Genomic DNA, 9,987 nt, shown 5'->3' on the forward strand with positions numbered 1-9,987 from the left:
CTTTTGTTCGGCCGGATCGAGGGGGCTAAGCGGGCGCGGCATGGGCTAGAGAAGAGATTGAGTGATGTGGTACAGGAGGACGTGGAGCTGAGTGGACTTGCCGATGACTGGTACCAGCGGTGTCAAGATCAGCCTCTGTGGAGGAGGCTCGTGAACGACGCTACTGGGCAGTTTGAGGCAGTCGCCCTCCAACAACAACGGAGGGCGGAGGAGCGACGCTCACAACAACGAGTGGAGCGCCGGGTGGCTAAAGCACAGCAGTTTGGCACAGTAGGGGGCACAGGTGGTGCATCAACCAGCCATCTCAGTCAGTCAACCCGTGGCACCTGGGTCTGCCCCGTGACCTCCTGCCAGCGGGCGTTCGACACTTCTCGTGGCCTCTAGGTGCACATGGCCTGGCACAAGCGTCGTGATGACGTCACCGCCACTTAGTGGCGAATGGCGGTTGTTGTTGTGTGTCTGTGTGTGTCTCGCTAACAGCACTTGCCCCTACAGTCTGTTAAGGCTATACGGGGGATCTTTATATTTGTGTCTGTGTGTATGTATCTGTGTGTGTGTGTCTGTGTGTGTCTGTGTGTGTCTGTGTGTGTGGGAGTGGTGGTGTATCGGTTAGCGCGCTGCGCCACGCGCGTTCGATTCCCACTCACGGTCGACACAAATAGCAAAAATCTCAACCTGTCCTGGGCAGCCGATAGGTCGGCTCAGCCTTATAAGTGCGTACCTCGTGGTGAAATGTGTAAACATCACCACTGGAGAGACAAAGGCGCTCGGGCGTGGTGCTCGCGTTATACGGGGGGGTGGAGTGTTTGGGGTTTTATTGTTGCGCGTGTGGGTGCCTTTGCAAGGTTCCTGTGCGTACACATATAGCTGTGTGTGTACGTATGTCTGCCTGTTTTGTGAGGGGGGGTAGGTACCACACCGTTGACAGACACACCGCCCCCCCCCCTCCAACGCACTCCCAACACCCCCAAGGCACTCCCAACACCCCCAAGGCACTCCCAACACCCCCAAGGCACTCCCAACACCCCCAAGGCACTCCCAACACCCCCAAGGCACTCCCAACACCCCCAAGGCACTCCCAACACCCCCAACGCACTCCCAACACCCCCAAGGCACTCCCAACACCTCCAAGGCACTCCCAACACCCCCAAGGCACTCCCAACACCCCCAACGCACTCCCAACACCCCAACGCACTCCCAACACCCCCAAGGCACTCCCAACACCCCCAAGGCACTCCCAACACCCCCAAGGCACTCCCAACACCCCCAAGGCACTCCCAACACCCCCAAGGCACTCCCAACACCCCCAAGGCACTCCCAACACGTACGCACGCGTGGCAGACGCAGCCAGACGCATGGATGTATTTGTCACGCGGCCGCTGGGAAAAAGAAGGCGGAGGTGGGAGGAGGAGCAGGAGCAGCAGAAGGAGGAGGAGGAGGAAAAACACGCAACGTATTTTTGTTTTTTGAGTCTAGGAAGCTGCCGAGGGAAACACGGGAGGAAATGAGAGCATGAACCACAACAAGCGGCTAAAAAGCGGAAGAGGGCGACATGCGTAAGAGCAGTGGGGGGCGGGGGCGGTGGGCGAGCGATCGTCGTTGTCGTCTTCTCTGCTCCTCCCGGGTTTGGCCGCTGTTTTTTTGTTGTTGCTTCGACGCGACGGTGGCCACGTTATTTTTGGAGAGGTTCAGAGGGGGTTGTGGGGGTAGCGGGGGGGGTGGGAAGGAAACGAATCGTCCGCAAATAGGAAGCAGCTGCCGCTGCCGCTGTATTCGACTGTGGGTCCGTGTCGCTTGCTCTTCGTATTCTCTCCGTCCCAGCTTTTCCACGAAGCACCGTGGCCGGGGCGGCCCTCACGAGCCAGAGGGGATGGTGGTGGTGGGGCCAATGTTCATTTTCGTTGACGAAATTAGACGACGAAGATGCACGCGGCGATAAAGGCGCGGCCCTGCAACTGCTCGTGAACGCGGCCGTTCTGGTGGAATCGGCGTTCGCTTCTCCGTCTGGCTGATGTTAAACGCAGATTTTTTTTATTGTAACTGGTAAGGCCCACATGAGCTGTATAGCTTTTTTATGCAGACGCAACCTGGCTGCCACAAATGATAGCGCCTCAACCAAGTGGCTTATCCTGTGGACATTCATAGCAGCCAAATGCTGTCAACGCGTCGTGTTCATTTCTAAATGTGGAGGGGAAAACCAAGGTCCCGGGGACAGAGAGAGACACGCAAACTCCAAATATACAGCAGCAGGCGTCAGGGTCTAGATCGAACCCACGACCTCCTGTATACCTGGCGAGGTAGTCGACATTTCGCCACCGTGTAGAGCAACCGACCGGAATTCCACATTGTGGCAGCTGAGCCGGACAACTGCGTGAGGAGCAGTGGAGTCGTGACGGAAGTTGACGGCAGCCGCCTTCACGGGGCCCATTCTGCTCAGCGACGAAACCGGCGACCGATGCCATCGTCGACCGGGCGACCCAACCACGATCATCGATCTTGCGGTCCTAAGATAAAGCCAACATCTGAAGGGCTTCCACTCTCGCGAGAGCGGACTCTCGATGGTAGTTGGTCCACTCGACCGCGTGTTTGGAAGAGGTCGGCGTACCCACGCTTGACCTCGCCAGATGCGACCTGCCGACCGACTGTGGCAGGGTTCTTCGTTGTAAGGCCCGCGGGCCGCTGGCAGCCCCTGGTGGCCTTTAGCGCGGCCCGTGAGGCGCGTCCCCCGACGATACACAACGCGTGAACACACCAACCCCATCATCATCATCATCGCCGTGCTGCTGTCAAACCCCCAATGGTTTCAAATGTGTTGCGGCCCCTCACACTCGTGATGTCTTGTCGGCGAAAGAGGCCGTCCTCTGAAGATTCATGAAGAAGACTGGCCTGTGGTATTACCCGTTGACTGTACACTGCTGGGCGGACAGAGACGATGGATGGCGTGGAGACACTTTTCGCTATTGCTCGAACCCTCTCGCGCTAGGGATGTGTGCACGGGCGCCACTGGCCCTCAGCGTAACGTCGAGTAGCGATCGCTTGATGCGATTCGGAAAGTAACTGCGACCAGCTGAATTGATGATGTCCTGCCGATGCAACAGCAATTCGAGCGGGCCACGCATCCCAGGCCGTCTCAGGCCATGCCGAGAATTCGAGTTGAGTGTCGTTGGTCTTAACCAGGGGGTCGGCAAACAAAATATTTAACAACAATAACATTTTTTTTGCAAATTCGGTAAAAAAAACTCAATATTAAACATTTTCCCCCGCATCTCCCATTTCCTTCCGCCGCACCTCCTATTAAGTACGGTTGGCTATGTACGGTGAGAAAGAAGTTCAACATAATGCGTGTGAATACGAGGCAGCCCTTCACAAATAACGGTCACGATGCAGTCCTTGAAGAGCCGCATGCGACCCCGGAGCCGCAAGTGGCCGACTCCCTGGTCTTGACCAAAGGTCATGTGCTGCCCGAACCCGCTTGCAATTTGTGAAGTCACCAAAATGTTTCGAACTTGCGTGAATGTTCTCTAAGCCACGCGTGCCGTTCCTCTTTCTGTGTCTCTCGTCACTCATTTCTTCAAGAACCGCTTTTGTGTGTCTAGTTTGGCGTCCTTCCCCCACACCTCCGATTAGCACGGTTGGCTACGCACGGTGCGAAAGAAGTTCAACGTAGGTGCGTACATCTCCGTGTGATTCCATTCAGGTGTAATCTCCCCCACCACCCACGATGGCAGATGAATCGTGCACGATGTAAGGGGAAGCCGATTTCACTGGGCCCCTCATTGTCAGTGGTCCTGATCAATGTGGCACCAGCCGTGACATAACCTAACACCGTGGTGATGTCCCCGCGGCGTCTGTGCCACGCTAGGTGCACTGTGGGGCCCCATCAAAGCACAGAGGCAGCCACAACTGTGACGCTCAGTGGAGACAATTGCAAAGTCAAACCCAAACAACGACCAACGCAAGTCTTTTAACAAAGCCACTTTTAAAAAAAGAGTCTGTCCCACATTGGAGACGCAGCTATCTGCAGTCTTGTTACAAAAAAAAACAGTGGTGGGTTTTTTTTGTCTAAAATAAAAATAAAATAAACCATATTTTTCAAAAACATAATTATGAAAAAAACCAGAACGAGTAATCAAAGTTTACAACTGCTTCGTATTCAGGATTGCATTTTTATTTTACTTTATTTGTGTGCGTGGTGTGTATGCAATGGAATTGTTTAAATTCCCGGCACGTTTTGAAATCATCTCTGCGAAAATTACGAAGTTGTGGAAAACTTTCTTCAAAGGCGGCCAGTGAAGAGCGCAGACACAACACGAGCAGAATACAATTTGCAGCGCCTTGCACAAACGTAAAGGCGCATCTCCTGCACTCGCTTCCTCGCCGTCATTGTCGACTGACAGGGCTCCACCAGGGGGCAGCTCGAGAGAGATCCCTCGAGGAGCTACCATTGGTCCTCTCTTCCAAGCATACCGAACCTCTTCGAAGAGGTGACAGTGCCCCGCAATATTCCCCACCACATGCAACCTGACAATCATCTGTGGTCTAACCCAATTACACAGCTGCTGGGTGGACAGAGGAGGCAGCGTGTGGTGGTGGGGGGGGGTGAGGATTTGATCATCGAGGCCCTCGTTATTTCAACTGCCGCTCCGGGAGATGGAATCAAACCGGCGACCGCTGGATTGTGAGTCCATTTCGCTGACCCATTACGCCACGTGCCGGGTGGTGGAGGATTAAATGGTAATAATTTTGGCATAAAACTACCACCGCGTGGCCTAACCCAATAGCAAATACCGTATGCATGTTTGTGTCTGTTGCGAAAGAACCTCCGTTGTAAGTTAAGCATTCATAAAGCTGAGCCAACAACTCCTGTCGAGTGAGTGTCGACTTTTGAGTGCATTTCTGAACACATTAAAAAAAACGCACGCACACAAAGTTAAAATGCCTTTTACCGATCCGTGTTGACTTGGGCCTACAGATAAGTGTATCTGCGCAAACATTTGCCTGCTAATTGCCCGACCAGGTATCACTGCCCACTTTTCCCAGACACCGCATTAGGCGGGGGGGGGGGGATAGAGGGGGGGGGTGGAGGGGAGGGGGGAAGGGTTCGGCCCCCAACCACTTTGGAGCGCGAGGACGCCGCGCGCACATCCGCAGCAGCGGGCGGAGACGCGGCGTTGAAATCGCGTTGCAGATGCCGGGCGGACTGTCACATCGTGCGACCGCGAGTTTGAACAAAAAGTCTGCAACTCGTCGCCGTTGCTACGACCACCTTCGGGTCCATCGCGGATGCGCACGCGAGACGGTGACGCCGGTGGCTTTTTTATGGCGGGGGGTGGGGGGGGGGGGCTTCGTCCAGCGGTGGATTCGTCTTCTCATTCGTGTAGGCTGATGTTGATTTAGAGAGACACATTGAGGTGCTTCATGAGACAGATGCTTGCGTCAGGAGTGGCGGAGTGCTGTATCGCTGCTGCAGCTGCTGCCGCTGCTGCTGTGATGATGATGATGCCTCCTCCCGTAACAGAACAGCATTTGTGAGTCGGACATCAACTCAATGTTACATGGATGTTCTGTGGTCCGTTCTCAGTGACCACAGTAGTACACCACGAACGGCGACGACGATGATGATGATGATGATATCCGTATTAGCCACAACACCCCCAAAGTCCCATCACCTGCATGAGACCTGCGCATCGTTGCGCGAGGAGGTGGTCGAAACAAAATGATATTTAGCATTTTACCAAGTAATGCCCACTGCGCTATAGCGCTCTTTTATTTCAGAATGATAGCTCCACGAAATGGCTGATCACGTGGGCAATCGTAGCAGCCAAATACTCCGAACGCATGGTGATGTTGATTCTAAATGCGAATGGAAACACCGGAGGACCCGGAGAAAAATCTACGCGGCCACTGGGACAGAGAGACACGCAAAGCTCCAAATATACAGCAGCAGGCGTCAGGGTCCGGATCGAACCCAGGGCCTCCAGTATGCCATGCGAAGTCGTCAGCGTCTCGCCACCGCCGCGAGACGCCCACGTCGCTGTATAAAACGCCGGACAAGATCGCGAGTCGCGACCAGTTGCGGGCCACTCGCAATAGCAGCGCGAAAACATGCGCTGAGATCAGCTGATTTTCTGATGTCAGCCTCTTGCCTGACCCCCCCCCCCCACCCCGTGTCTGCCCCCCCCCTCTCTTCTCACAGTACCTAACCTTCTCCATCTCACTCCTGCCACAGACTGTCGGTGCAAGTGCTGTTAGGGGTCGTCCATAAATGACGTCACGCACCTAGGGGGGGGGGTCAGACATTTGTGACGATGTGTGACGAGGGGGGGGGTTTGAGAAATATGACGTCACATCAAAATGCGCAACTTTAAATAAATATAGACAACACGTTCTACTTAATTAAATAGATTTTTTAATAAATGTTTTCTCCTACAACATCAGAGTGCAGCGCCACATTAAATACGCACTTCAATGGCAATAGTTTAAAGCAATTTGAAGCATTTTTTACGGGGTTTTTTTTGGGGGGGGGAGCAGAGCTTTGTGACGTCATATTTTAGGGGGGATCTTACTTTTTGTGATGCCTTTTGACGAAGTGGGGGGGGGGGCGGTTAAAAAATCGTCCATAATCGCGTGACGTCATTTATGGACGGCCCCTTAGCGAGTAGCAGCATCGATGAAGGCCGGCGCGGCAAACGAGGGGGTGGGTGGCCAGCACCACGCCCGGCCGCCTTTGTCTCGCCCCGTGGCGATGTTTACACACCGCATAGCGGGTACTTGTTTGAGGCTGTCGACTTTGGGGACGCCCAGGACCGCTTCAGACATTCGCCACTGCAACGTATTAGCAGTATAACGGGAATGGAACTAAGGTCGCCCGGTTAGTAGCGTGGTGCGTTAACCACACTGACGCTTAAATCGTAGGCTTTCGCCTGATGGAGCTAGTTGTAATTGTAATTACTGGCGAAACGTCGTACTCAGATTGTAAATGTTGTGGCTTTGCTCTCCAAAACACCGGTGTGCTGTACTAGTAACGAATTGGCCACGTTCTGTTTACGTGACAAAACTTATTAATTGGCTGCGTCGGGTGGTGGCGGGTTTAACGACACATTTAAATATTTACGCGATCTAACCCAAAAAAAACCTCTATTATGTACACTACCGCTCCTCAATCACCACCGCCGCCACCACCACCCGATATCTCCCGATATTCAAACATTTCACTCCATAACCAACAACCCGCAAACACTGCCCCCCCCCCCCCTAGAAACTAACTTCCCGTGGGTGAGGGATAAGGAAGAGGGAGGGAGGAATGGGGGTGGAGGGGTCCCAAAATGTGAAGCTTTTTGTACAGAGCCGTCGTGCACGGCGTGCGTCCAATCAGCAGAGATGGCGCGGGCTATCTGCCGCTCGCTCTGTTTGAGTGTCTTGCGCCTGACCTTTGATGAGGCCTCCCCCCCCCCCACCACCCCACCCCTCCCCTCTGCGCCCCCTGGCTCGTTCCACAAACTTGGCCTGTGACCCGGGGCCAAGCGGCGGGAGAGCCGGCGGCAGCGACAACCCCTGGACATTCCGCACGCGCACGCCGCACGCAACCGCTCTGACGACACCGTCAGTGAGGAGTTGCGCAAGGAGCTCGCCCCTGAAATCGCGAACCTTAGCAAGCCTGCTCACATCTGAGCTGGTGTCTCTACCCAGCAGTGGATAGACCATGACTGACGACGACGACGACGATGATGATGATGATGCAGTAGAAAATACATTTGCTTAATCATTCGTCGCGACGATCATCACGGTGGTTTATCCACTGCCGGATGAACGCCCCCCGCACTCCGTCGCCATTCCGCACGGCCCTGCGCTATCACAATGCGTCTCTCTCCAGCATAGCAAGCTGATGCCATCGCTCCATCTCCGCGACGGACGTGTTCTTTTGGCTGCGTTCCCGCCTTTGGCTGAAACTCTGTCACAAGTCCAGGCCATCGGCCATAGTCAATTCTAGCCGTGATGCGTCCCTGCCAAAGCCAACGTCTTATTGGACGATATTCTCATTTGTTTCACGACGCTTATTAAAGTCCAGCATTCTCCGGGGGTCGGCACAGTCCATCATCCCGTAGGGTGAATAAAAGAGGTACCACTCTTTAGTAACTAAACAGCAATTGTCTTACAGAGAGACGAGGCCCCATCATAGGATTGTGGAATGTCCACCACTTGCTCTGAATTGCCAAATGGAGATGGTCACTGCCTAATGCTCGTTTGCGCATTTGGGTGATTTTTGTTGCGTGCATTTGTGTTGTCGTTTTATAGTTAATTGGGTAATTGTCACTCCTTAGTGACTCGCGGAATATAGACAATCCCATCAGCCCACGTGCACCGCCAATCAATGTACAACAACGATGGCTAGGGGCTGCGAGGAACGCTTAGGCTTTGCCCTGGCCAGGAGACCTCCTCATTGATTAGCTGCGAGCATGTGTTTTTTCTCCCTCTCTCTAAAGGTATTGATTATTCCTTAAAAAGTGTTTGCGCAAGAAACTCAATTTCTGGGATGCATAACCTTGGGAGTTAAGTTACCTTTAGCTGTTGTTTTTTTTCGTGTTCAGCGGCTCTGTCTCGGAGTTACGGCACTGACACGGAGGCGTCTCACCACTAAGCGTGTCGTGCGCAGACAGAGGAAGAGAACATCGAGAAACGGAGATGCACGGGGAGAGACACACAGAGAGGAGAGACAGAGAGTCAGGGATGAACACAGACAGACACAGAGAGAGAGAGAGACACGGTGACACAAACAGAAACGCAGAAGCACACGCAGGGGAACACGAGACGGACATATACGTACAGACATACCAAAGGAGAAAGTGATCGGTGGAAACCATGCAGAGAAACGCGGAGACAGACAGACACAGAGGCAGACAAATAGAGACAGAGCGTGAGACAGAGACACGTGAAAGGAATTTATAGGCAGATACTAAACAAATAGATTATCGTTGTTGTTGTTGTTGTTGACATGTTTGAGAAACATTGAGCCCAAAGCTATTTTACTAGAATGACCCGTGGAGGACCTTTGTGACCAAAAAAAAAAGAAAGTTTACAGCCAATAAATCAGAACGTCGCAAACACTGAGCAGCAATCGCGGTGAATAGGAAAGCAACGTGCGAGTGGCTGCACCGTTCTAGTAACACTGCCAGGGTCTTCGCCTTGTTGTGTCGTGCAGCTGCTGATGTAGGCGCGAAGCGACAGCTACAATTTCACATTCAAGCCAAACAACCGTGTCAGGAGTAGCGGAGTGTATCATCGTCATCGTCGCTGCGATGTCTCCTCCTGCGTATTTTGTGGATCGGAGCATTGCGTCGTTGCACCTTGCACGGTCTGTTCTGGATGACCACAATCGCACACCACTGGAGAGTTTCACATTTTTTATTTGTGCATCATCAGTTATCCACATCTACTGCCATGGTTTGTGCAGTGGATGCGGTTTAGGGTGGATCATGAGCTTCGTTGGAAGATCAAATCCAGGGATCTTCTGCGTTGGGTCTTTCACGAAGTGTGTGTTTGTGAGTTCTTTTGAACTCCATTCAGCTCTCACTGGCAGATGACGAACACCCACACTGATGAAGGCACCAAGTCGCACGCATAGAGGCACGGATAGAGAGAGAGAGAGACACACACGGACAGCATCAGAGCGACAGAGAGAGAGAGAGAGAGAGACGCGTGATTAGAAACTCAATGAAAGAGAAACAACATGAAGATGGCTCTAATTTGCATGCTGTTTATTTACACATAAATATAGCCGGTTCAATGGATAAGAGCACTTGCAAAAAAGTGCAATTAGCGATGTCAGTTGCACTGAATAAATGTGTGTGCGTATATAATGCTACCGTGACAGTAACAGCCAATGGCTTTGTCCGCGTAATTGCTGTCTGTTGTACCGGCAATGACTGACGATGACGCCGCAGATTGTAACGTGTCATTCACAGCAAAAGCTGCAAATGAATCTGGAGA

Source organism: Petromyzon marinus, chromosome 22, assembly GCF_048934315.1.
Source record: "Petromyzon marinus isolate PM22_M1 ecotype Great Lakes invasive population chromosome 22, UKy_Petmar_22M1.pri1.0, whole genome shotgun sequence".
Taxonomy (NCBI): domain Eukaryota; kingdom Metazoa; phylum Chordata; class Hyperoartia; order Petromyzontiformes; family Petromyzontidae; genus Petromyzon; species Petromyzon marinus.